This window comes from Anabrus simplex, chromosome 1 (genome assembly GCF_040414725.1).
Source record: "Anabrus simplex isolate iqAnaSimp1 chromosome 1, ASM4041472v1, whole genome shotgun sequence".
In the NCBI taxonomy this organism is placed as follows: Eukaryota; Metazoa; Arthropoda; class Insecta; order Orthoptera; family Tettigoniidae; genus Anabrus; species Anabrus simplex.
The window spans coordinates 418802422-418829447 of record NC_090265.1 but is presented as its reverse complement, the minus strand read 5'-3'; the positions used below and the strand labels follow the sequence as shown (position 1 = coordinate 418829447).

At 41.4% G+C, this 27026-nt stretch overlaps 1 protein-coding gene across 2 annotated transcripts in view; it reads right to left on the bottom strand.

Annotated features, from left to right (window-relative positions):
• The window catches only part of LOC136856887 (U-scoloptoxin(16)-Cw1a), a 79387-nt gene that overhangs the window by 34743 nt on the left and 17618 nt on the right, over positions 1 to 27026 (bottom strand). The window contains exon 2 of one of the 2 annotated variants that reach the window (XM_067135108.2): positions 10691 to 10803. The exons of the other annotated variant lie outside the window; for it this stretch is intronic. The gene's annotated coding sequence lies outside the window, so the exon portion shown is untranslated. The remainder of the gene's footprint in view (positions 1 to 10690; positions 10804 to 27026) is intronic. 2 annotated transcript variants of the gene reach the window in all.

Here is a 27026-nt window from a genome sequence, read left to right as displayed (position 1 = left end):
GTGTACTTGTGACTATATTACAAACTTTCAGAGGTGAATGAAGGGATCAATATGAACAATTTTCATAGGTAATGCTGGTCCAGAAATGCTTCAGCAGGTAGTTAAAAACCTATTTTATATGTCATTATGAGCTTTAAATTATGAATGCATAATATTTTGAATTAACATTACAATATTCAAATATCAGCACCAGTTACAGCTAATGTTCAAAGCATCTTCCACCAGCATCAGTATAGGCATGGCAACAGTGCATTATGGACTGCGACATGCATTCAAACATGCCCAGAGTGTTCCAGACAGAGTCCTCTCCTGAAATTCTTGCAGCTTATATTCCATTTCCTTTTGTTCTGCATATCAGCAAGTTCTCTCAATATGAATCTTTCCATGATAAAAGAGAAACCTTGAGAAATCAGAAGGTCCTAACCAAGTTGGCCATGCGGTTAGGGTTGTGTAGCTGTGAGCTTGCATTTGGAAGATGGTGGGCTTGAATTCCACTGTTTTAAGACATACTATTAAGACATAATAAGAGTTATTGAGACATTATTTCAAAATTTTAAGTGAATCAAACCAGGAATTAATATACATTCCTAATTTCAACTTTGGTTAAAAGGAATCCTAGAATATCTTACAGACAACACACATGTGGCGCGACACCCCGTAGCCTGCCAAGACGACATACAACCTGTTAATAGTGGAGTACCATGTGGTCAGTGTGACAACATCATTAGCCTATTGCTTGGCTTTTGGGATGGACACCACTCTAATTATAGCTGCAGTTGCCTTAACACAGAATCTCATGTACCGGTAGCTATAATTTTGGCTATTAACTACCTCGTTACAAACACAGTGTAATAGTAATTTGATGTGCTAGCACCTTCTTAACTTAGGTCTTCAAGACTATGACATTTGACTTTCCCCTGCAATGATGTTTTGTAAATCAGCTAATACAAAACTGTCATTATTATGCAGTCTTAATGCCAGATGATTGCGTTGTGATTTGCAATCACAACTTTGAGTACAAAAAGCGAGCATTAATCCAATTTATTCTCAGCTATGGAGGATGTCTTAAAATATCTGAAGGTTCCAAATATGTGCTGTTACTCAGATGAGCTTCATATTTCTTGTTTAACGGAATTCTCTGGAACCATGCGAGTTGGCTACGGTGTTTGGGTCATGTAGCCGTGAGCTTGCATCGGGAGATAGTGGGTTCAAACCACCACTGTCGGCAGCCCTGAAGATAGTTTTACATTTTCACACCAAGCAAATACTGGGGCTGTACCTTAATTAAGGCCGCATGTGCTTCCTTTATATTCCTAGCCCTGCCCTATCCCATTGTCGCAGTAAGACCTGTCACGTTGTAAAACAAGTAGCAAAAGAGAGAGAGAAATTAAAAAAAATTCTCTAGTGTGAAATAATAACTTGTTGATATAACCCTTGGTGAAAAACTGACTGCATTAATCTTGACTGGCGGCAAAGAATTCGTGGACTTGTTCGTGGGCAACAGTAGACAATCTTGTTGAAGAGAGGCGATGAACACCGGTACTGACACATTTCTATTGACCTCTAGTGTCTTTAGCTAGTAACCTGAAAGACCATGATTAGAAGCAAGATGCTAGCAGAATACACAAAATAAGGAAAGAATAAGTTCCAATTAACATATAAGAAAAACTCTCTAGGTTTTACATCCCAACAACTGCTTTTACAAAGATGGTGAGCTCCCAGAATTTTGTCATGCAGGTGTTATTTTATGTGCTGGTAAATCTTTTGATACGAGGCTGACGTATTTGAGCACTTTCAAATACGAATGTACTGTGCCGGGATGGGATCTGACACCAACACTCTACCATCTGCCTCTGAGCTACCAACCCCGGCCATTCAACAATAGTGTTGATTAGACCACTACTGTGCCCATGTTCACAATATCTTGGAGGTGGTGGTGGTGGTGATTACTGTTTTAAGAGGAAATACAGCTTGGTAACTATCCTCTATTAACACTAACACGAAGAATAATGGAAGAGGTTCGACACTTCAAAGAATGAAGATGATAGCAACTATAGGAAGGGAAGGGCTACAAAGAGCCTGAAAATGAAAGACTCCCTAAGCCTCGCAAACCTAACAGCGTCGGGGTCGGAAAAGAACATGAATTGACCAAGGAAGGTCGGATAGGAAAGATGAAGGTGAATAGCCGACCACAAGTAAGTAGAACCAATGCCAGACTCACCTAGGAGACCCGTGATTCCCAACCCAACCCCTAGTTCGCCCTTTATTTGCCTTTTACAACAGGCAAGGGATACCGTGTATTCTACCGCCCCCACCCCACAGGAAATAATTATTTTTCGGAGAGAATACGCTGCCCATGGATGGGTACATTCATAAGAGAAACAGTTCCTTAATGGGAGGCTGAGGGTATTCTCATTATAATTTACCCCGAAATGTTCTACATTGTCACCTGAAAATTCCAGAGTATATATTATATTGCAGGCTCTGTAGTCTAAGGATAGCATGCTTGCCTCTCGACCGGAGGCTCCGGGTTCGCTGAAAATTCCAGGATATATATTATATTGCAGGCTCTGTAGTCTAAGGATAGCGTGCTTGCCTCTCGCCCGGAGGCTCCGGGTTCGCTTTCCGGCCAAGTCAGGGATGCTTACATCGACCTAAGGTCTGGTTCGAGGTCCACTCAGCCTACGTGATGACATGAGGAGCTATCTGAAGGTGAGATGGTGACCCCGATCTAGAAAACCAAGATTAACGGCCGAGAGGATTGGTCGCGCCGATCATGCGTCACCTCCCAATGTGCAGGTCTTCGGGCTGAGCAGCGGTCGTTTGGTAGACCAAGGCCCATTAGGGCTGCAACACTATGTGTTATACAGTCTACCGCTCGCTGACGAGTTATTCAATCTTTCCATGTCAGCGATGCTCGCCGTTGATGGGCTCAGCTATAATAACAATTCCTTAATATCTCCGTTATCATAGCTTATGCGGTAAAAATGTGTAGGACATAAAATATTGGAAATAGCATTTTCTATAACTTCTATGATGGGTAAGTATTAAACAGAACTGATAAATCTCGTATTTAAGATTGCACAGCCCCCGAATTAGAGGAATTAACCAATGAAAATTAAAATTCCTGACCGGCCGGGAATCGAATCCGAGACTCCTTGGACCGAAGTCCAGCATGCTAACTATGTAGCCATGGAGCTGGTCTCTTCACACGGTAAAAACGCATGAAACATGAAAGATCGAAAATTATATTTTGGACAGCTCTTATTATGTAGGCCTATACTCATGTTCATAAAAACCAGAACACATTGAAAGACAAGAGATAGGAAATTCATATTGACAGGACATGTGCATTAGTATGCCGGCAGGGTAGGGGAGGTGGTGGTATACAATTTCTAATCACTAGATTGCGTGCCAAAAGACTGGATTAAATTCTAAACTTCTCCACACTGCTCATATGGAGTGAGAGCATATGACGCTGTTGATGGTGATTCGTCCGTCGGATGGGGACGTTAAGTCTTGAGCAGTCCCCTTGTTGCTATTCGACAGGAGTAGGCTATGTGCCGCAACCGGGTTTAACCCTCTCCTTTCCTACTGTTATACACAGTTCAAAAAATTAGGTGAACATGTTTTTGAACGTATGCCATACTCCACGAAACAATACCTTACACCCAGGTATAGTACCAACTACGAACCCCCCCCCCCCCCACGGCACTTACGCTCTTGCAAGGGCTTTGGCCTTCCCAGCGACCGCTGCTCAGCCCGAAGGCCTGCAGATTACGAGGGGCCGTGTGGTCAGCACGACGCATCCTCTCAGCCGTTATTCTGGGCTTTCGAGACCGGGGCCACCATCTCACCGTCAGATAGCTCCTCAATTCTAATCGCGTAGGCTGAGTGGACTTCGAACCAGCCCTCAGGTCGAGAGAAAAATTCCTGACCTGGCCGGGAATCGAATCCGGGGCCTCCGGGCGAGAGGCAGGCACACTACCCCTACACCACGGGGCCAACTACCAACTTTACCGTTGATGTATACAAAAGAACATCGATGAATTCACGTTCATTTTCAGATCACAAACGGAAATGTTCAAATAGGAGCGAAAACAAAGTGATAACAGTCCTCCAGGGTGGATTTTTATCACAGTTGGAGAGCTTCAATATGATCTATGTCCTTCACGAACATTTATCACAGCTTGGCACCTACGTGGCATGCTCCGTATAAGTCGACGGAGGTCATGTTGCGGTATCAGGTACCATTCTTCAATGAGAGCCTGTTCGATGTCTGGGAGAGTCTGTGGTGGAACAGGAGGCCCACGAACACTTCTGTCAAGCCTATCCCACACATGCTCTATGGGATTAAGGTCGGGACTCACTGCTGGCCATTCCATCTCTTGAATGTCCAGTTCTCGCAAGACAGCTGCGCACTATATGAGTCCTGGCATTGTCGTGCATGAGTACGAATTCAGGGCCAACACCGTATGCAGCAACCAATACATGCTGTAGCAGTATCTGCTTAATGTACACCGTAGAGGTAAGATTACCACGGACGACGATAAGATCCATACGACCATCAATACTGATGCCACCCCACACCATCGCAGAACCTTGTCCGAATCGATCGCCTTCCTGGACATCTGGTATGTACTGCTCACCACGGCGTCTCCTTACATGTTGGCATCCATCATGATGTGTCTGGGGAAATCTGGACTCGTATGTGAACAACACAGGTCTCCATTGACGAAGTTGCCAGTTGACGTGGGTACGGGCAAACAGAAGGCGAGCTGCGTGATGTTGCTGCGTTAAACGGGGCACTCGAACAGGGCGTCTGGATCGTAAGGACACTTCTCTTAACCTGTTACTTACTGTCTGGTCAGACACCGTGACTCCAGTGATCCTCCTGAGGTCTTGTTGCAGTTCTCTGGCAATTGCTGAACGACGCCGCAACGCACAGATGGTCAGATATCGGTCATCCTGTGGAGTTGTCATGCGTCCACGACCTTGTCCAACCATCCTTGTGAACTGGCCTGTCTCACTGTAGCGATTCCACAAGCGTTGAATAACTGACGGAGAAACATTGAGATCCACAGCAACACGACGAGAAATCCATCTTTCCCGGATCAAAGTGACGGCCCTTGCGACTTGACCCTCGTTAAGATGTCTCATGGGATGTACTGGTTTACGTTACAACGTGTTCAAATGACTGCAGTAGTCTGTGTACCTCACAACGACACACGGACGCACGGCTATTCACTTTGTTTTGAGATTTAGGCCCTAATGCATGACTACGGTACACCTACAGTTGGAGTATAACTTCGATTTGATATACCCTGAGTAGCTAAGGTCTCAAGGGACTCAAGGTATGATGTACGACCATTGGAACCCCATCTACCAAATTAACGTTCACATACCAGACGTTACAAAAGATGTTCCCCTAATTTTTTGAAGTGTTTATATCACATCATTCATTTCATCTCATTAACTCCTCTGATGAGGTAGACGTCTAGGAAGGGCATCCGGTTATAAAAACCAGCCACGACAGATTAATCTCACCTCACACCCGACGCCGTACAGAAACGGGACAAGGGTTGGACAAACAAACAAACAAACATTGATTGATTGATTGATTGATTGATTGATTGATTGATTGATTGATTGATTGATTGATTGATTGATTGATTGATTGATTGATTGATTATGATACAGCGTACTTTCAAACTGCCTTTGGGATATCAGTACATATTTATATCTATAAACATTTCGAAGAAAAACGCGTACTATATTCAGCTAATTTCTTAACGCCATCAGTGTATTCTTTTTAATCTGCTTTTCGTTGCACCGACCTTAGCCTACAAAGAATGCAAAGTCTGCCCAATAGCCACTCACCGGGCGAGTTGGCCGTGCGTGTAGAGGCGCGCGGCTGTGAGCTTGCATCCGGGAGATAGTAGGTTCGAATCCCACTATCGGCAGCCCTGAAGATGATTTTCCGTGGTTTCCCATTTTCACACCAGGCAAATGCTGGGGCTGTACCTTAATTAAGGCCACGGCCGCTTCCTTCCAACTCCTAGGCCTTTCCTATCCCATCGTCGCCATAAGACCTATCTGTGTCGGTGCGACGTAAAGCCCCTAGAAAAAAAAAAGTAGCCACTCATAGCTGTCCGCCCTGTGGATGCTATATTTGCCGCTAGAGGCGCTGTAATTCAACCTCACATGAACACCTAGGTTGGCGGTATTTCTACACATTGCATGCTTACTGGTGACGTTTACTACGAAAGTTGAATGTTAATACCGATATAAATAATGAAACTCTATAATGATTTTGTTTTGTCCGAATCCTTGGCTGAATGGTCAGCGTTGAGGCCTTCGGTTCAGAAGGTCCCAGATTCGATTGCCGGCCGGATGGGTGATTATAATCACGTCTAATTAATTCTTCTGGCTCGGGGACTGGTGTTTGTGTTTGTTGATATAGTGATTACTAGACCTCGGATTTTAGCTCTAAAATATTATTTAAGGGGCTGTCTGGCCAAGGCGGTAAAGGCGTGCTCGGTTCACCCGGAAGGACATGGGTTCGAATCCACGTCAGGAAGTCGTAAAAATTTAAGAAACGAGATTTCCAGTTCCTGAGGTGCATATGGCCCTGTTCACTCAGCCTACACCAAAAATGAGTACCAGGTTAATTCCTGGGGGGCAAAGGCGGCCGGGCGTAGAGCTAACCACTCCATCCGATCACGTGCCGCGGTTAACGATGGTGGAAGCCTTTACCTTCCACTCCTCCAAGGGCCTTCACGGCCTGTACGGTGGTGACTTTGTCTTTGTTAAAATGTTATTTTAACTGCCTAAAACAGACTCTCAAATAGGCTCTACAGTATTTTTAGGCAGCTGCAGTTTTACGTATCTTAATATGCATTATTTAAAACACCGTGTTGATTTTGTTAAATTGATAATAATTCGTTATGGGGAAATATAAAACAAGTTTCACTCACCTCTTGCTGCAAACGTCACAGAATATAATTTTACCATCCGATGCGAAAAGGGTAAATTCTTGTAAATTGATGATGAATTGGAACCTGGCACCTTCGGCTTAATTCACACACTGACCAAATGGGAAAAAGGTATTGTTAAAATACGTCAAATATTAGGCTGGTGTACTGCTGCGTTCCGTTTTGTAAACAAGGCTCTAGAAATAAAGTTCCTGGAACTAGGTTCTATGAATTCCCTTGCTAAGAGCCAACTAGGAAATTATGGATTAAAGCAATAAACAGACCAGATATGGTACAGTAAATACGCAAACCATGAGACGGCAAAAATTAGGTTACTTATTATTATTGCTCCTGTTCTGATGATAATAATTTCCTTATTCTGTTGTGTAGGTGGTACCAAGAATAAGTTATGGAACCTTAGTGACCGCTCCGTCGAGTGCTGCAATGGCATATATTGGAGGGTATTTGGTATGAGTTGTCGAAGACCACATGCCATGTCAAGTGTGTGTTGATAAAATTAGTAGTATCCAGAGTCCATCTCCACTAACGTCATTAATAAAAATCAAAGACAGAGGTGGTCTCACGGCTCAGGTACTCAAAGCCAAGTTTTGTTTCACTGCTGATGAAACTGGGGCAAGTAAGGGACGAAATGTTATCGGTAACGCTGGGCAGTCCAAAAATAGCACAAACATTAACCGAAATACTGTTGCCACGTGTTGCTAAAAATCCTATTCTACAGTGTGGGAAAAGTGATCATCCTGAGGAACAAAGCAGAATAATACTGCAGAAGTTTCTGCACCTCTCTGTCACTAACTACGCTAATGGCATGACAGATGAGTATCGCTGAGAATACTTCTCGATAAGAAAAACAATTTATGAGAAGAAAATATCAAGGAAAATAGTTAAAGTCGTTCCTTTTCACTGAAAATCTACGGTGCGGTAGTAAAAATATCTAGTGCAGACCTTATATCCTTTTAAATGCCAGACATACATTTCGACAGTTATATGTGTTATCTGAAATGAAAATCCACAGCTGAATTGAACTCCTCGGGGTAAAAGGTGAACATTAATTATTTTCTACATTCTGGTCAGTAATGTATATAATATACAGGAAGTATAGTGTAGAGGTCAATTTGTGCTGGTTACTCCCGTTACCAATGCTACTGAGTGCTGATGTGAGGTGGTATACTAGCGCTGCAGCGGTCAAGACAAGCACTGCCAGGCGGACACTGCTTCTGAAGAGAGCACTGCGAGTGAGCAGGCTTTGTATTCCTTGTATTCCTTGTAGGCTAAGCACCGACACAGGCGACACAGGTAGGCGACGATGGGATAGGAAAGGGATGGGAGTGGGAAGGAAGCGGGCTTGACCTTAATTAAGGTACAGCCCCAGCATTTAACTGGTGTGAAAAAGGCAAACCACGGAAAACCATCTTCAAGGCTGCTGACAGTGGGGTTAGTGTATTTCTTTCTTCATGCACTTCATGAACGTACTCAATTTTACCATAAGATGAAAAATATCACGGGCTGCTAAATCTAATGCTTCTTTGCAAGTAAATCAACTGGAGAACACTTTTATTTTCTCCTACAGTATGTTGCCACGTTAAGTAGCTAAGACGGTTGAGTGCTGGCCTTATCAGCTCAAGTTGGCGGGTTCGACCCCGGCTTATTCTCGTAGTATATTAAGGTGTCCAATTTCGCCATCCTCGTGTTCATAAATTTACAAGCACGTAAACGACCTCTTGCGGGAGAAAATTCTGACACTTTGGTATCGCCGGAAACCGTAAAGGTAGTTATTGTGAAGTAAAATTATTATTATTATTATTATTATTATTATTATTATTATTATTATTATTATTATTATTATTATTATTGCTTACGCACATTAGTTCCCTCTGCTTGATTAGCATTATAATAAACTCAGGCTTGGTTAAAATGAAATTTTCTCATCGATATTTCGCCCTCTTAATTGGACATTTTGTGCAACTCATTTATTACGGCAGTGTGGTACTCACACTCGAGCTTAGTTCTCTGAGGCTTTGGACCAGCCATTAGGTAGAACGAAAGACTGAGCTGAACATCATTGTCATCAACTAATAATGGTTATGCGGCTATTTAGGGTTGTAGTTAGGATGTAAAGTAGAGGGCCTATAAGTCTGGTAAGACCCCAACCAGGATTAACTGATTCAAGAACTGGAAAAAAAGTCCAAAGAAAAGCAGCTCGATTTGTTCTGGGTGATTTCCAACAAAAGAGTAGGGTTACAAAAATGTTGCAAAGTTTGGGCTGGGAAGACTTGGGAGAAAGGAGTCGAACTGCTCGACTAAGTGGTATGTTGTCAGTGGAGAGATGGCGTGGAATGACAGTAGACGATTGTGATTGAGTGGTGTCTTTAAAAGTAGGAAAGATCACAATATGAGGATAAAGTTGGAATTCAAGAGGACAAATTGGGGTAAATATTCGTTTATAGGAAGGGGAGTTAGGTATTGGAATAACTTGCCGAGGGAGATGTTCAGTACATTTCCAATTTCTTTGAAATCATTTAAGAAAAGGCTAGGAAAACAACAGATAGGGAATCTGCCACCAGGGTTACTGCCCTAAATACAGATCAGTAGTGATTGATTGATTGATTGATTGATTGATTGATTGATTGATTGATTGATTGATTGATTGATTGATTGATTGATTGATTGATTGATTGATTGAAACAGATAACTTTTACGGCACATGCGGAACGATTTATCCCACTCAAGAACATAAAGAGTACCTGATGTACATACCACAAACCTTTTGCTCATCTTAAAGCTGTACTGGACTCTTAAGTACAAATTACTTCAGGTGGCCTAGTTTAGACAACTTTTCCCACTGATTTAGGGTTTTTCTTCGGTCATCAGCCCATTGGACTTTTGTGTGTAAAAATGGTGCTGTTACGTGGTTTATGGTAGAATGTGTAGCTGTAATAATTTGAGCCTATAATTTTAATACGTAGCTGTTCTGTAGCCTGAAATTATGTGCTATCCTAGTATTTGTGAAGGGTGACTACGGCTGGAAATTAAGAAATGCCGCATCGACGACAAATATTTTCAGTATCATTTTCCTTATAGGTCTAACAACAACATGCTATTTCGATCGTGGAACTACGGTGGAATGTATTTCCACTTCTCAGGAAAAAAGTATGTTCACGCACCTACAGGTAGTTTGCGTGCGATCTTTTCGTCACTTTCTTGGTTGTAGAAACTTTCAATGGCCATTACAAAGATGTCCTGATACGGACTTCACGTCGATTGTTGTTGTTGTTGTTGTTGTTGTTGTTATAGCGTATCACCTGTTGTACTAGCTCGCTTGGAGAAGTTCCCTTGCCATTCCTTCCCTGTCGCATTACCGTACTATGGTGTATGTCCGACTCGTTGGCTGAATGGTCAGTGTACTGGCCTTCGGTTCAGACGGTCCCGGATTCAATTCCCGGCCGGGTCGGGGATTTTAACCTTCATTGGTTAATTCCAGTGGCTCTGGGGCTTCGCGCAACTCACACATCTACACATTGTAGATGTCGCCCACCCCCATCGGAGGGTCTGCCTTACAAGGGCTACACCCGGCTAGAAATAGCCACGCGAAATTATTATGCTATGGTATATTGCGAGGATGAAGCACGTAAAGGAAGCATCAAGATACATTTTACGTCACTCTCATGTCGGTTATTTATTATCCTAAAAACACTCACCTGTTACTCTGGCGCTGCGGTAAGACCTCGTCTGATCGCACAACGAGACAGCTCTTGGAAGGATTTCAGGAAGTTTCCCCACTCCGTTGCGTGTCGTCCCGGTGGTTCCCCGTCTAAATCAAGGACAAACTATGCAGTGAATGTTTTCCTAGTTCAGACAACCATTCGCTCCTTCATGACGAGGTTACCTTCTTACATACATGTCTGACGTCAACATCACAAATAGACTGAGGTCACACCTCAGACAGACTGCTACCAAATTAAATAACCTACTCAGCATGAACTGCTTGTGGAGGTCACGAAGTTCACTGTCCAAGGAAACCAGAAAAGATTGGAATACACGATTTGTCGTATTGTGACCTTACATTAATAACAGAACTAGACTGCGGGCATTTTTAAAATACATTTGAACTGTATGAATAGATTTATACTGAAAACTATTAGAAGATTTGGCAGTAACTTGTTCTTTCATGCACATACGAATAGTTAAATGTACTCTTAATGTTGTTTTAATCTGGCCTATATCTTTCTTCCCTTCTTTCTTTAGTGCCGGGATGAGTGGCTCAGATGGTAGAGCGCTGACCTTCTGACCCCATCTTGACAGGTTCGACCTTGACTCAGTCCGGTGGTATTTGAAGGTGCTCAAATACATCAGCCTCGTGTCGGTAGATTTACTGGCACGTAAAATAACTCCTGCAGGACAAAATCCCGACACCTCGGCTTCTCCAAAAACCGTCAAATAGCATTGGTATTACTTTCTTTAGTTTTAGATAGGCTTAATTCATTTCAATAGTAAATTGTACAAATCCATGCAAACTGTATAATTCTTATAATAATAATGAAAACCGACAACCTGTTTTCCAGTCAAGGACCGGGTCAGGGATGTGATGAATGAAACATATATAGGCTGTTATTACAATGGGGTCGCCACTCCCAAGGTGATTTATTAATGAGTGATAAATGCTATGAAATGATAATGGAGAGTGTTGCTGGAATGAAAGATGACAGGGAAAACCGGAGTACCCGGAGAAAAACCTGTCCCGCCTCCGCTTTGTCCAGCACAAATCTCACATGTAGTGACCGGGATTTGAACCACGGTATCCAGCGGTGAGAGGCCGACGCGCTGCCGTCTGGGCCACGGAGGCTCTTTATAATAATAATAATAATAATAATAATAATAATAATAATAATAATAATAATAATGTAGAGATGATTTAAGCTTTTGCGCTTCTGCCGTGTCAAGAAATCAAGATGAAATTCTTTACGTTTCGCAGAGAAATTTACTCCGCGTCAGACGGCAAAAGCCCAAAAGCTTTTATCATGTCTACACGTACGAGCCGTGAAAGCATCAAACTAAATAATAATGTTTATTGTTTTTGCGTCCCACTAACTACATTTTCGGTTTCCGGAGACGCTGAGGCGCCGAAATTTTGTCCCGCAGGAGTTCTTGTATGTTCCAATAAATCTACCAACACCAGGCTGTGGTGTTTGAGCACCTTCATCGGACTGAGCCAGGATCGAACCTGCCATGTTGGGTTCAAAAGGCCAGCGCTCTACCGTCTGAGCCACTCAGCACGGCTCATTTTTATATTCTGTGCTTTTTACGTCCGTATAATATTGTGTGTACAGTTCAATTTTTTGCCTCATTATTTGTTGTTTATCTCTGGTTAGGAACACAAGAATCGAAACTAGGTTCAGTTTAATTGTTGTCTGTCTGTCTGTCTGTCTGTCTGTCTCTCTGTCTGTCTGTCTGTCTGTCTGTCTGTCTGTCTGTCTGTCTGTCTGTCTGTCTGTCTGTCTGTCTGTCTGTCTGTCTGTCTGTCTGTCTGTCTGTCTGTATTTCGTTTGTTTGTTTGTTTATTTATTTGTTCGTTATTGTTGACATAACAGGAAAATGGCTCTAAAGAATTTTTCGAAACTCGATATTTAAGTTCATGGATAGCGTATAGTATTAGCATACCGTGACGTAGCAATATAAAAGTGTGTGTGGGGGGGGGGGCAGAAAATGTCAAATTTCCCCGTTAATATTATCCGTATCGAAAACCCGTAAGTAATAAACGTTGTGAAAAATATAATTTCCTATATTTTAACGTTTCGCAAATGTTTACCGTTCGAGCGATAAATATTTTACACTAAGCGGATACGGGGAAAAAGAGTTATCTTTTATGTAGTTGTAGGGACATTCATAGTTTATGGTATCTTGGTGAATTAGATGAGGCTGGCTTTACTCAGTGGTGGAGTTGGAAGAGGAGTTTGTGAAGGTTGCTTGGGCTCAAAAGGCCAGCGCTCTACCGCCTGAGCCACTCAGCACGGCTCATTTTTATATTCTGTGCTTTTTACGTCCATATAATCTTGACAGTGCTGTTCGAATTGCTTCAGTACAAGATCGTGCTGTCGGCAGTCGATATTTTGATTGCTAGTGTGAGAGGCGGTGGGACAGAAGGAGCCAAAGAATGACAGGTTATCCAACATTTCAAGGCGCAATAAGATAATGTATGCAGACACATAACACAGTAGAGCAGTGGCCGGTAGATGCTGAAGTTATGACGTAACAGCCAGTCAAGCAGAAAGAGTGCGACAGAGCGAGCAGTGGAGTCGTATTATTGTAAACACGCACGGGCGCAGTTTTTTAATACTGTGTAGAATCATCTTCGAGAAGAAAGTGTTGCCTGTTTTCAAGTTCCAAACAAGTATAGAAGTACTGTTACAGTACGTTCGTAGCAGCTTCGCAGCCTCATAAATACATTTGAGAAAGTTTCTGCAGACACCTCTATTATGTATTTTGTACGACCGTAAAATTTCATTACGTACAAATAAAAACAATTGTTTTAATTTTCTACGCTTGTTCAGTTTTGTTTTCATGCAAATACATTGTCATTCCCACGCGATGAATTGAAATTTCTAGTTAGCTGAGATAATTTATACTGCCACCACACTATTTCAGAATCGAACGCACTCTGCAAGTGCATAGGCGTCGTGTCACCGGTGTTCATTCGAAGCTCATCAGCCCTTGCTCTCCACAGCGCACTCTGAGCGCAGAGATTACCGATCAGAGAGTTCGTCTCCTCGGAAGTACGTGGCAGAACACGGACATGCCCGCCACTGCAGTCAGTCGATATTGCGGTTATTGGGAAACAGCAAAAAACTGATGGCGGCGCCAAAGTGAGGCGTATGCAAGATGAGGAGTAAGGTAATTTGCCATTGCTTTCCACACTGTGCAGGCAATGCTATTACAGCACTACTGCCCCTATAAGTAGGGCCTTTCATAACACTAAAAGGCACAGGTCGTGCTCCGAATGTCATTACTAAGCACCACCAGTCGCTCAGAAGCTTCCATACAGGCACGGTCATTATTGAAACACGAGATTTCGGTGGAAACAGCATTTTGCTTTGGCCTGTGCATCCACCAAGAAACAGCAACGGATTAGGCCACCGCCTAGAGAACTGATTCTTTTTTGTACAAGTTGTTTTACGTCGCACCAACAAAAACAGGTGTTATGGCGACGATGGGATACTCTTCCTATCCATTATTTTCCATAAGACTGGTCACGCCTCCCAGCCACATATGGATATGCAGTCCATCAGCATAATTTTCATTTTGTTAATTTTCCTATGCTTACGAGTAAAGGAAAATGAACCTTAAATGTATTAAACTGTAGGAGTGCTGGAATACGTCATGCAAACATACATTCCTACAGTTCAGTACGCGGAGACGTAATGAGTATCGTACGGGCCCCTTCATAAAACCTATCATTAATACATATACATTTAAGCACAGCAGGTTACTTCATGCAATCGATGTTGTTGTTGTTGTTGTTGTTTTAGGCCACTGTGTTCTTGAGAAAGTGATCCGTGAATGGCGCAGAGAAATGAGTTATGAAGGAGTCGAAAGCGGAGTCAGACCAGTGCACAAGAAAAAAACTTTCAATTGACTGTTTAGCATTTGCAGACGATCTTACAGTTTTCGCTGTTTCCTTGGATGTGGCCACGAAGCAGATCAACCAGCTTCAAACGCAAGCTGCAAAGGCAGGCCTCCGGATGTCCTTTGAGAAAACGAAATTCATAACAAACATCAAACTGGCGCCACGTGAGCTAGAAGGGACTCGCGGGAAAGTCAAGCGGGTTGAAAAATGTAAGTATCTTGGTGAATGGATAGAACCTAACATGCCCGAAAAAGAAGCCTTTGCATCACGCATGAATAAGATTGAAATGACTTACTATCTGACTAAAAATGTCTATTACAAAAGATCTATATCTCTGAATACAAAAATCAAACACTATTGCACTGTCATCCAGCCAGAGCGGAATATCTCGCCATGAACAAAAAAGGCATGATGGAGAAATTGGAGGCTAAGGAAGGAAAGATTTTGAGGAAAACCTTAGGTCCAGTCAAAGACAATGACGAGTTTAGGAGACGGCACAACCAGGAGATGTACTCGCATGTGGAGAAAATTACCGACGTGATGCGGAAAATGAGGATTATTTTTTATGGACACGTGGTCCGAATGAAGTCAACACGGTTAACCGACCGCATTTTCACTTTCCTCCAAGAGAAAAAAGTAAAGGGGGCGTGGTTCAGTGAGGTACAGAAAGATCTGCAGGAGATTGGGATCTCATTTGAAGATATCCAAGAGCGTGACCCACTTAAGGAAAAACTCTAAGAACATCAGAGTTTCCAACCAAAGCCGAAGCTGAAAACTGGAAAGGCAATGACGAAAGCGAAAGGAGCAACACCGTATACGAATGAAGGAATACCGGACCAACATTAAAGCTCAAGGAAAACAGTTGAAATGATGTGGTCCTTAATTGGCCGAAACGAAACAGTAATAATAATTGTTACCGAGGTTTGGGTGGATCAGCAGAGGTGAAAGAAGGTGCCGGGATGAATGGGTCTAACTACCAAATCAAAGTTAATTTTAAAACTTTAACAAAGGTTATATTTTCTGAGTTCCAACAATTAATAACAACAAAAATCTAACATTTTTTTATTAGGTGAAGAAACAAGACCAGGAAGGATCCAAGATTTCAGAATGTTAACACCCTTGGGCTACAAGCCCCTAGTTTTTACAAGTTTGAGCTCCTAGCTCCGCATTACCAAATATAAATTTGTTCAAAGGGCAGAAATCCCCTAAAACATGGAGCACCAACTCCGTCATTTACAATATCAAGCCTCCTGGAGGCACTATTACAACACATAAAAGAGCTGACCTGCTCTCAGATTTTCAAGCCTATTAAAGGCCATACCAGACTTTACCATTAATTGCCATCAAGGTACAACTTACAAACATGACACGGGAGTATCTTGTACCCAACCTACTGGGCCTTAGCAGAAAAAGATCAGGTTAAGAAACTGGCCCGAAAAACCAAAAGGAATGGAGGCGATTATTTGCACTCCTACACATGCATTCTTAAAACCTAAAAGGCACTAGGCCGACGACACAGGGGCTATTCCCAACCTATGGAGGTAACCCGTATAAGAAGGAAATTTAAACATTACGGAAGAGAAAAATTCAGTTACCAAAACGTAGTCACCTCAAACCAAAATGAAGGGGAGCTCGAGAGGGTAAATCACTCTCTATCCCCGAAATACAGTTAAAAATTTAATTAAGTTTTTACATAAGCCGGCAGAAAATTACATATTCAGGAAATTAGGTTACAATTGTAAAGGTTTCGGACCTTTCCCGCGGGTTAAACTGCTAAGCTAGCAAAAAATAAAGATGTTAAACGGCCATTACCTTACTGAAGACCCGATGAAAGAGGCGCTTCCCGCCTCCTGCTTTACGTCCACACACTTAGTTAGATGTTGATCGAGTGGCCGAGAGACGAGAAAATCCGCTGTTTATAAACCCTCGGGGAAGGTTCGAGACCTTTCATGAATAATCAAGACACACCCCTAGGTTTTATTGGCTACATTAAACAGTTACACACAAAATCGAAGAAGAAATATGGGATTGCCTGAAAATTAATTACAGAAATTATTGATTGGTTAACTTCAAAACTGGCGGAAGGAAAAGCTAAATATTGCCAACCCACAAAAGAATGAACAAAATTTAGTAAAGAAAAAAATTATGAGTACAAAATTTCTTCAAAACAGTTCCTTCACTTCGCACCAGGGTGCATGATTATAGTTTTTCGGCAGTGACATCTATGAGAGAATGTCCAAACTTCTTGATAAATAGTAAACAAAACAAGTCGAAATTCACACAGTGACATCTTCAGAGGAAAGGTGAAGTGGGTCCAGTTTCAAGTTCACTGTTTCTCCTGTAGAGGAGTACTTTAAGGCGGAAGATTTAAATGTGCGGCGTAGAGGTGTACCACCCGGTACAATAATAATAATAATAATAATAATAATAATAATAATAATAATAATAATAATAATAATAATAATAGAAGTAGAATAAATTAATGTGCTGAAAGAAGTAGCTGAACAAACAGGTTTGCGGATATCCTTTGAAAAGACGGAAGTAGTGTCAAACGTCAAAGACATGACCCAGCTAAATACCAAATATAGAACAATAAACCACGTGCTCAAGTTTAAATACCTTAGTGAGTGGATCCAATCAAATGAACCAGATTTAGAAACTTTAGCACCCAGAGCAAGAAAACTGGAAGTAGCTTTCCAAACCACCCGAAACATACATAACAAAAGGCGCTTTTCTATAAATACCAAAATTCATCATTACAATACTGTTATCAAGCCAGTTTCACTCCGTGCGTCAGAATGCCTTATCCTCTCTCAGAAATGCGCGCTTCCTATTAGAGCAAAAAGAGAGAAAGATTTCCACAACAAACGTGGCCCAAGTTACAAAAACGGGATCTACCAAGACCATCTACAATGTCAGACCTTAATACAAAAACAACACGGCCGACGCATCGGTTCCATGTAAACACGCCTGTGATACATAACTTTTTTATCGTATTGAGTTGCTAAGCTGTCAATAATAACGAACAGAATACTTTACTTTGGGTAATAGACCAATACTATCTAGAAATACACCATATTTAAATAAACAGTATGTGGATAATTCAAAATATAAATATTTTCTATGAACAAGTATGGAAAAGGAAATAGGTATTATAGGAATGCATTCTAAAATAACAGTCCTGGGAGAATACTTGATGCGTTTCAATTCAGTCAATTAAGTAATCAATCACCAATGATCCGAATTTAGGGTTGTCGTCCAAGTGGCAGATTACGTATCAATTGTCTACCTAGTCTTCTCGTAAGTGATTTCATAGAAGTTGGAAATTTATCTAATTGGTGTAGATATAGTAGGGGGCACCCTTGGTAAATTATTCCAGACCGTAATTCTTTTTCCTATAAATCAGTACTTGTTTTAAAAATACATTTCTTTGAATGACCTTTCTATTACCATACGCTTTTAAATATAATAGCCCACCTCGTTCAAGAAATTTGTTAGAAACATAACTTTGTCGCGAATTTCAATTCTCTCATAACAATGATTCTGATAATGATCCACCAAACTGCTACATCTGTTTCACTTCAGATAATCAATAGGGGAATCAATTTGTAATTCTGTGGTAGCATATGCACTTTCGTATAAAGCACTTTAACACCCAAATCGTTGGCAACGTAAATCTCTATATAATTATAAAAGGAAGTGTCTGTCTGTCTGTCTGTCTGTCTGTCTGTCTGTCTGTCTGTCTGTCTGTCTGTCTGTCTGTCTGTCTGTCTGTCTGTCTGTCTGTCTGTCTGTGCGCGATGCCCAGCAAAATCTACAGCACGTAGAGATCTGAAATTTTGAACATAGGTAGATGGAAGGGGGTCCGAATGCACCTCGAAGCCGGAATTTTCATTTTCGCTTTCGTTGGTGAGTTATGAACGAAAAACCATCGGAAAACGTGCATTGGGATATGACAATCCAACGTGCTGTCACCAAGATTAAATTCATAAAGTCGCTGTCGCTAGGCAACGTACATAAGATAGGTAGAGAACACAATATTCAAGGAGCCATTTTACGTCCAGGACGTAGGAAGCTGTTTTTTGGCCTTACATGGTGTGAGGGCATATGACGGTGTTGATGATGATTCGTCCGTCGGATCGGGACGTTAAGTCTTGAGCTATTCGAGAGTAGTGGTCTTTGTGCCAGCGGCGGGTTTCATCCTCTTCATTCTTGCTATCATATATCATGTCATTCATTTCTTTCAACAAGCAACTTTTACAAGAATTACCCGATGTTCTACACAGTTACAAGTCTATCGACTACACGACAGAGCTTCGAAAGACTTGGAGTCACCTGGAGTACCCTCGAACATCTTAGAGCGGACGATTGTGGCACCAATTATCCTTCTTAAGAATAAGAATCCTGCCCTCTGCAATGAACACGACTCTGAAACTGATGACTAATATTATTGAAGCCATTCTCATGATTGGGCATGCCGCGAGCGAAGTAATATTCATTCCTCGTATTCGAATAATTTCTTCGGATATACAGTGAAGTTTAGATGTCTGCAGTGTTCAAAGGGACGCTTGTGGCACCAATTATCCTTCTTAAGAATAAGAATCCTGCCCTCTGCAATTGACACGACTCTGAAACTGATGACTAATATTATTGAAGCCATTCTCATGATTGGGCATGCCGCGAGCGAAGTAATATTCATTCCTCGGATTCGAATAATTTCTTCGGACATACAGTGAAGTTTAGATGTCTGCAGTGTTCAAAATAAAATTTCTCCATGTAATAATAAAGCAAACATAATCTTCTTCTTCTTACTATGGATGTATGCATGTATGTGTGTGTGTGTGTGTGTGTAAATGACACATCTCCTAAACTACTGGAGCAATTTCATCCAAATGTACACTTACGACTTACTATCTGGAGACGAGCACTGTGCGGGTAAGCCATCCGTAGCTCCCTTAGGGGTGGGGGGCCAGGGGGGGGGAATATAAATATAATCGACAAAAGTGCCGAATCCACAGTTTTTGGGGTCGCTGAGATGAACAGTGACACTCCCGATTTTTCAAAAGTCAAAGTTCAGCTCCCTTTCGTATGGGGGGGACGAGCGGGGGTGATATATAAAATTAAACGAAAATAATGTCGAATACATAGTTTTCGGGGGTCACCGAGGTAAATTGTATACTCTAAATTTTTAGTATCAGGAGACAAACCACGTGGGGGTAAGACAGCCCAGGAACCCTTAGGGGCGGGGGGGGGCGAGGGGGCTCAGATAAACAAATTAACGAAAATAGTGTCGAATTCGTACTTTTGGGGTCGCTGAGATGAATAGTGACACTCCGGATTTTTTAAAAGTTCAAGTTCAGCCCCCTTTGGGGTGGGGGCAAGGGGGGAGTGATATATAAAATTAAACGAAAATAGTGTCGAATACATAGTTTTCGGGGTCGCCGAGGTGAATTCTACACTCCGGATTTTTAGTATCAGGAGACAAACCACGTGAGGGTAAGACAGACCAGGAACCCTTAGGGGCAGGGGGGGTGCGAGGGGGCTGAGATATAAAAATCACCGAAAGTAGTGTCGAATCCGTACTTTTCGGGGTCGCTGAGATGAAATAGTAACATTCCGATTTTTTAAAACTCAAAGTTTAGCCCCCTTTAGAGAGGGGGGCGATGGGAGAGTGATATATAGAAATAATAGAAAATAGTGTCGAATACATAGTTTTCGGGGTCGCTGAGATGAATAGTGACACTCCGAATTTTTAGTATCAGGAGACAAACCACATAGGGGTAAAACACCCCAGGAACCCTTAGGGGCGGAGGGGGGGGGCAAGAGGACTGAGATATACAAATCACCGAAAGTAGTGTCGAATCCGTACTTTTCGGGGTCGCTGAGATGAAATAGTAACATTCCGATTTTTTAAACTCAAAGTTTAGCCCCCTTTAGGGTGGGGGAGGGGTGAGTTAGGTGTAATAATAATCGAATATACTGCCGATTCCATAGTTTTCCGGGTCGCTGAGATGAATAGTAATATTCCGGATTTTTTAAGTCTAACTTCAGCCCCTTTTGGCATAGGGGTGAGAAAGGGTGAAAAATAAATTGTCAGAAATGACCGAGGTAATGGACGTGTGTGTTCCAGTACGACTTCCAAGTATAACTTACTACCTGGAAAATGTACTGTGGGAGTAAGACGGCCCTAGAACCACTAGGGAAGCGGGTGAAATATAATCCATCTAGATATACTGTAGGCCTACTATATATAATTATATATACTGTATATATAAATTAAGGCATAAAATGAAAACAGACGTGAATTAGTGAGACCATTCTAGGCAAATTTAAAACTTGGTACCAGACAAGCTGATGACTTCCAAGGATCCCTAGAAAAATCTCAAATTCTCATAATTCTCTGAGGGGTACATGCTGGGAGTTTCAAGCCTGCATAAGAACACAGTCGGTGATATTTATGCAGAACCTACAGGTTTCATGGGCTTAAAAGTTTCCTGAAAGTCCTGATTTTTAACCCACTCTCCCATATCAAGATCACAGCACAATTTCCCAGACGAGTTAGAAAATTGAAATTTTGCAAAATTATAGCTTTTAGCATGTAACCGACGGAGAATTTACGAGATGTTTAAAATTTTTATTTTTACCCCCGAAAAATATCGAAATATGGAGGCAATTTTAATGATGGTGCAGTCCTTCCTTTCGATGAATTTCGTGCTAAACGGTAAGTCGTATCACAACACGGATGGCGCAATCTGCGTTCAATTTGGAGTGATCTACAACATCGGTCCTATGACCTTTTGTCGTATCTCTATCCCTTATACATTAAATTTTTCTCTTTCTGGATTTACCTAAATTTTGCACTTTGTACACATATAATTGATGGTTTGATTCACTTATAAGAAAGATGGGATCATCAAATTCTACACGAATATTGGCCCACCCAGTAGCCATATGTGAGCCAAATTCTATGTTTGAAGCTGTCGCATAAGTATCTGAAAAGTAATTCACTGTGTGAAAATCTTACACAAATTTCACCCTATTCAACGTTTCTAAAACATAATGAATTGTGGTAGACAAGTGCACCTGTCGTTATCATCACAACTCCACAACTCGCACTTTACATTGTAAACATCGTCTACGGACCTCCCTATGCTTTTTCTCGGATAACGCCAATTTACATGCAATTTAAAAATTATTATTCACTTCATGTACAGTAATTTACTTCGATATCCGTATACAATATGAAATACCGTAGCGAAGCACGGGTACAATTGCTAGTACGTACTATAAGCCTAAGTGACAGTATATCAGTTGATACCTTGTCTTCTAATTTAACAAAGAGAATGTAATTTTCATTTACAGATCAAATAAATAGCTTTATCACTTTTTACAACCTCACTTTTAAAATCCTCAAAAGGCATAGTAATTGAGAAATGTACTAGAATTGGCACCAACACAGAGTTTTGGCCTTATCCGAAAAAAAAAAAAAAAACAGCTCATTAAGTACACGGAACATATCCTCTCCATTGAAAAAATTATTCTCCAATGTTTTAGTGCACCTTAATAAATTACTTGTAACTACGAAATCGTCACGATGCATTGAGTACATTTGATCTGAATGTAAGTGCATCTGCTGTAATATGAATTACATCCAGGCATGCATTAGATCGAAACGTCCTAATATATCAAAATAGTTTTAAAACCAAATTTCGATAAAAACATCACTACACTAACACATGCTCGTGTTTACATTTGAACAAACCGATCGGGGCGCCATTTTAGCTAATATCGATAGCTGCATTAAGGTCTGATCACCGCCGTCTCAATCTCTGGCGGTGGGTCTGATATTGTAATTGGTCTTGGATCTACATAAGAAAATTCAGACAATAAATCGATTCTAAGATTGAGAAGATGACGGACACAATGCGCAAACGGAGAGCTCGCTTCTACGGTCATCTACGACGGATGGACGACTCTCCGCGGACAAAACGCATTGTTAACAATTTTGAATCAAAAACCAACAATTTCCTGGTTCGTTAACCATGGGCGCCCCCAAGGGGGGGCAAGGGGGGCACTTGTCCCCCCCCCTGGAATTCTAAAGATGTTGATGTTCAACTGTTTAATATCATACCAGATTATTTCATAAACTGAAATTACTGACAGTCATCTAGCATATGTTATAACTGGAAGTTTCTGTAAACAATTTAATGTTGCTGACGTTATATTGGTTTTTATATTCAAGAAAATTGTTAATGTGCCTCCCCCTGGAAAAGATCCTTCGGGCGCCCATGTCGTTAACGTCAAGAAAGATCTCGAAGAAATGGGCACACGACCAGAAGATGTGCACGAACGAGACCTTTTCAGAACGAAAATGGTGACTTTTAGTACTTCCAAGATGAGAAATGGACACCTGGTGCAAAGTGGTCGGATGAGCGCCGTACTCGACACAGTGAGTTAAAGAAAACCTGCTGGATCAAACAAAAAATGAATAAATACCAGAATGCATAGGGGAACTTATCGTGGTCTCTAGCTGGCCGATTAGCTAATAATAATAATAATAATAATAATAATAATAATAATAATAATAATAATAATAATAATAATAATAATAATAATAATAATAATAATAATAATAATAATAAGTTTTCAGCCAACTCTGTGGCCTCGTTTAACTCTACACATCTTGTCATTAAGCCATTAAGTCTAATCATCATCGCCTCGGCCTCCCTCTACTTCTCTTGCCCTCCATGACTCAGCCATTATTCTCCTAAAGTACCTATCCTACTTCATTTCCATCACATGACCCCATTACTGAAGCTTTTTCATGCGTACGGCTTCATCCATCGTGTTTATTCGTAAATTAGTCTTTATCTTCTCATTCCTAGTACCCTCTTGCCTTTTTTCCACTTGCTCGAACGAGCAACCATTCTCTCTACTTTCATGTCGTTAATTTAGATTTAAGAATAAGATATCCAGAGTCTACCCAGTTGTCACTCCCGTACGGCAATGTCGGTCTGAAAACAGGTAAAGGTACCGTAGTTTCGTCCGAGAATTCTTCTTTTCAACAGAATACCGTCGATCGCAACTGCGGCTGCATTAGCTTTGCTGCACCTTCATTCATTCTTACTTACTATAGGATCAAAGTTGTAGATCTCTTCATGATGGATTGAGAATGTGCTCTCCGTTTTGCGATTTGGCTTTGCATTTAACCACAAAATACCGCAAAACAATGGTCTGCAGCGTCATAAAAATTGCCTGAGATTTCGATATTTTTAGGTTGAAAGTTAAACCTTGTAACTTTTCGGAATCTCTCCGTCGCTTACAGGCTAAAAGCTAGAATTTTGCCAAATTTCAATTTTCTAGTGCACCTGAAAGTTTGCGTCCGTCATTTTGGATTGGTTTGGGGGGGGGGTAAAATTAAAAAAAATGACTTTTTTGGAATGTTTCCTTAGGTTACAGCCTAAATCAGTTTGAAAAATTCCAAGTTTCTAGCTCAGCTGGAAGTGGGTAAACATTAATGTCGATGATTGAGTGAATCAGTTAGCCTTCTGGCTTTATATAATAGACATTAGGAATCATTTAGATATCCTGAAATGGAAGCATCTGAAATGGTGAAATATAGTGGGAAGGCAGGGATGAAATGGCTTCGTAGAGGAGTAGTATTAGCGTGAAATGAGTAAGGTACCTTCTGATCAGTAACTGCACTCACCTACAGTATCAACAAGGGAGCAGGAAGAACTGTAATAACTAATCTAGGTGTTTCATTGATCAGTATGTCCGACTCGTTGGTTGAATGGTCGGCGTACTAGCCTTCGGTTCAGAGGGTCCCGGGTTCGATTCCCGACCGGGTCGGGGATTTTAACCTTCATTGGTTAATTCCAGTGGCCCGGGAGCTGGGTGTTTGTGCTGCAATTCACACACCACACATAACACTGTCCTCCAACACGCAGTTATCTACACATGGCAGATGTCGCCCACCCTCATGGGAGGGTCTGCCTTACAAGGGCTGCATTCGGCTAGAAATAGCCACACGAAATTATTATTCATTGATCAATACACCATACAAGGTGTCCAGTTGAACTTTTGAAAAAAGAGTTCGATCAACGGTGCAGAATAAATTGAACGAAAGCCAGTGTGGTTTCAGGCTACAGAGGGGCTATCAGGACCAGATTTTCCTTATGCGTCAAATTTTTAAAAATACTATGAGGGAAACCGACAGTTAAGTTTTGTGTATCTGTGGGTAGAGAAGGGAAGGATTCAGTTGACTAGAAATATAGTAAGCCTTTTGGTCTAATTCGACTTGGTCTTAATAACAGACTATGCCGAAAGCTTCCAATGTAATATCTTGGAACTTCAAAAGAGTTGCAGCGAGTATGATACGGAAATTAGCATTTCCAAAATTAAAATGATGTCAGTAGGGAAGAAACCTAAAAGGACTGAATGTCAGGCAGACATTTCTAAACTGGAACAAGTGGATCATTTGAAGTGGGTATTTAGGATGTGTATTCGCCCAGAAAGAATAACGCAATTCCACTTGACTAGCAGATTAACACAATGTCACACAAACCATCCTAATTGAATTAGATAACAGTGCGCCTCTTCAGTCACAACTAGGCTATCTTTGACACCTGATGGAGGAGCTCTTGAAGATTCAACACACAACTTCACCTCTCCAGTATCATTACCAGTATTTTCTTCATCATGAGTAACCATACGCCCATATATCAAATCAAGCATTATTCGTCCATACTTATTCGACTGATTTTCCAGTAGTTTTACAAGTTTATTCCCTGCAGGAATGTGTAACCTGAAAGAGTTAATAGCAAGTAGTTACATGCATTTCTACTGTCCTATCATCATTAATGCATTCATTATTTAGAAAATAAGACGGCTCCCCTCTCATCTGAAGGTCTGAAAGCTAAGTTCACAGTCACACAATCTGTACTTTGTCTTTGAAGAAAGTTCATTGTTACATTTACACATTCTCCTGAAAATAAAGAGTTCTCTACCAGTCCTAACATGATTATATTTTTGCATTTTCCATTTTCAACTTCTAGCATTCGAGGTGAAAGGGACCGAATGCTAATTAAGTCATCTAACTTTAGCCGGGCTGATTGGCTCAGGCAGTTAAGGCTCTGACCTTCTGACTAAAACTTGGCAGGTTAGATTCTGACTCAGTCCGGTGGTATTTGAAGGTGCTCAAATACGTCAGTAGATTGCTGGCACGTAAAATAACTCTTGCGGAACAAAATTCCGGCACCTCGGCTTCTCCCAAAACCATAAAAAGTACCTAGTTGGTGGGACGTAAAAACAAGAACATTTTAGTCATCTACCTTTAAAGCTGAAGCTGACACAGGGTATTTTAAATTTTTCTCAGGGAACAGGCATGTACGTAATTCTTTTCCCTCTAGAATATTTTTTTCTTTGTAGCCCTTGTGGAACTTACCTCAGGCTTGTGGTGTATCTGTTTATACACGGTGTCCCAGGAGGAATGGTCAATACTCAGAGATAGGAGAGGAACGATCATTTGAAGCATAAAACGAAATATGGACACATGACGTATTGCGAATGGTTTCCGCGATATAACATAGTAAGACTACGCTGCACCATTTCAACAATGTGTTGCTGTTCCTGTACAGTTTGCTGAACTACACGTTCAGAAGAAAAATGGGAACTTGGAAGAATACCTTCTTCACGCAATGTGCTGAAAACTTTGGTAAATTCTCTATGATCAGGAATTCAACGTGTCGGAAAGCGTCGACGGTATTCCTCGACAACAGCAAGAGTAGTACCACCGCAGAAGCTGTAAACATACACTGTATCTGCAAATTCTTCATTCGCGTAGATGTGTGGCATTTTAGCCAGCGCGTGTACAAACACAGTTACCAGATGCTTCTCTCTGATACTCTCAATTCCTTGCACTACTTCACTCACAACTAGTGATGGGTTGCGACTGGAATCGCGAGGAATCGATTCCATATGCCTGGGGAATCGAGTACCCGATTCCGGAATCGATTCCGAGGAACTAGTAGCACCAACTATGATACAGATTCGTAAACACGTGCAGCACGAATGTGCTATGTAATGGGAGTTAGTTTTGGTTTATAACTAGGTCACTTTACAAGCCATGCCTGCTCTCATTGTAGTGTCCTGGAGTTATATACTCTAATGCGGCTGTAATTTGATCAGAAAATATGATTCTCTGTTTGAAACTAATCAAATTGTATGGATTGTAATCTAATCAAAACTTGTACGGGGATTATGACATAACATAATACTACTATTTCAACAAAATACAATTGTACTAAAGAGACAACCTTAACTAATGTTAAGCCGGTAGATGCAGAGTGGGTTGTTGTCCCATATGCTCTGTACTCTGACCGGCCAACCGAGCAGAGGAAAGTTGGCCACGG